The following is a 2,418-nucleotide window of genomic DNA, read 5'->3' on the forward strand; positions in this document are numbered from 1 at the left end:
GCATATAGGTGTGACACAACCCATCACTCTATGAGAGACCTAATAGCCTAGAGAGACATATGCATGTCAATATAGAAGTCAACCAATACGCCTCCACCAAGTCCATTGGATTTTGGAGGAGATGCCTAGATGAGATTATCATGTTTGACTAGACTCCATATGATAGTGTAGAGTATTAGGGGAATGTTTTACAAGTAGGGGGAGAGGATGATAGTGAGGATCAATTTTACTTTTGATACACACAAACAAACTATTGGTTGATCAAGAAAACCATGCACATGGTGATGAGATATATGCCCTCTAGGGCATAGCGATGGTTCAAGAGGATCTAGGATGCGGTGCTAGATAGATTTGTATATCTAGTGGTATCCCAAGAGTACAATAGATTATGGGGTCATGGGACTTCCCTAAGGTTAGCTAGGATATCATGGTAGGGGATGTAGCCAGTGCCTTGGGTACATGAACAAGACTAGGGAGACGCATACACATAGTGGTGTGGATAGCCCATCAACCTGTATGACTAATTGTACCCAAAGCACCACCACCAGTAAAGAAGGTAGAGGGTGAGGGGGATGGAGTAGGAGATGGTGGGTAGGCAACAGTGGTGCCACTGCTAGTGTAGGGGGCATAGCAAGGTCCTTGGGGGTGCAAATCTTGCTAGAGGAGGGTACCAGCACTAGCAAGGAAACCATAAGGGTCACAGGTACAAGGGCCACCTTAGCCAAAGGATGTAGATATGGTCAAGGTGGAGCAAGATAGCCTTCGCATAGAGGTTTCCCATCTACAAGGTGGGATACAGGTGGAGCGCACTAGGGTAGATAGTGCCTAGCAAGCCTTCATAGCCCTATAGGCTTAGGTATAAGCACAATGAGCGAGGGAAAATAGTGCCCAAGAGGCCTTGGCTGCACTGTAGGCTAGGATAGATATAGAAGAGTTCAACAATTTTGGTATGGAGACTGAAATAGAGGATTTGGCTGAGATAGACACTCTATGAGAGGAGGTGGCCACTTTGTGGGTAGAGCGAGAGACACACCAGAGATAGGTGGATGACTACTATCAAAAGTGTGATCTAGCCTAACATATGGTATAGCCTAGGATAGCTATGGCTGTGATGGAGGAGATTGTGGTAGCTCTCTGATAGGAGACACAGATTGTGTGAGAGACAGCCTACTATAGGTCCTTATATCATGATGTCGTGTTTGTTGATTAGCGGTAGCTAGATTTTTGCAAGGCATCTAGATCATGGACCACAGGGGGTTGTGAGAGGTTAGAGTAGTCAGTGGGATAGGATAGGCCTCCACGAGGAGGAGGGGGTACAAGAGGGGTTGGGCCCTTTCAGCTAGCTTCATGATTTCTATAGTGGGCAATTGTGACATAGTGATGCAGATGCAGTGAGTTTTTTATGATGCATGATGCATGATATACTACATGATTCTTTTGTATACAGATTGTACATAGACACTGATTATTTTTTGATATATATGACATAATTCAATGAGTTTGGGTGTATATGGATGATTGTTTCTTATTCATGTGATTTTTATGATGTGGTTACTGACATTGTGATGTAGGATGTGTGTGATGTTATGTTTTCTATGATGCACATATGATCACTAATGTGTAGGTGATGCAGGTTCTATGGCGAGATATCAAATGTATGCATTTTTTTATTATGCATGTATGGATTTACTATATGCTTGATTAGATGTATCATGATGTATATGTTACTAGATGTGATGGAGTAACATAATGAACAATTGGATCTAATAATGAATGAAGTGTCTAATGCAATGACTATACCTAATATGAAAATGAATATATCCTAAATGAATATGTCAATAATAGAAAAAGACACTAATGAATGTAAAGTGATATTATTGGACTTAAAGTGTAAATATGAGATATGAAAATGTAATATGAATGAACCTAATGAATGGGCATGTGTCAAAACTCCTCACTAGTAGGAACCAAGTAGCGTAGCATAAGAGGGGGGAAATAAACCAAACCCTTGTCTTAAGTAGGGTGCAATGAAACCCTATACTACATGAATCCTAACTACATGATACCGAGGGATTCAGTTGTGTTTATATGGGAGAGCACACCCTAGTTTGATTTAGCAAAAGGAGTGATGCTTCATATGCTATAGAAGCATAGATGACAAGTTGAATTTTGTGTGGACTAGACTCTCAACACAATGGATATTTTAGGATGATAGATTTAGTCTACATAGTTATAATGGAACAAATGACATATACGCATTTGGAGAGGTCTAGACACACCCAAAGACTTTTTAGGGGTCTTTGGTGGGAAGTGTGCTAACTCATTGCCCCCAATGAGTAATGCATAATCATAACTCGAAAATCACATACATGTACTAAAGTATCAAAAATAGATCATACTGCAAATGACACATGTAGT

This window comes from Cupressus sempervirens, chromosome 4 (assembly GCF_028749045.1).
Source record: "Cupressus sempervirens isolate cs-2001-9-10 chromosome 4, ASM2874904v1, whole genome shotgun sequence".
Taxonomy (NCBI): Eukaryota; Viridiplantae; Streptophyta; class Pinopsida; order Cupressales; family Cupressaceae; genus Cupressus; species Cupressus sempervirens.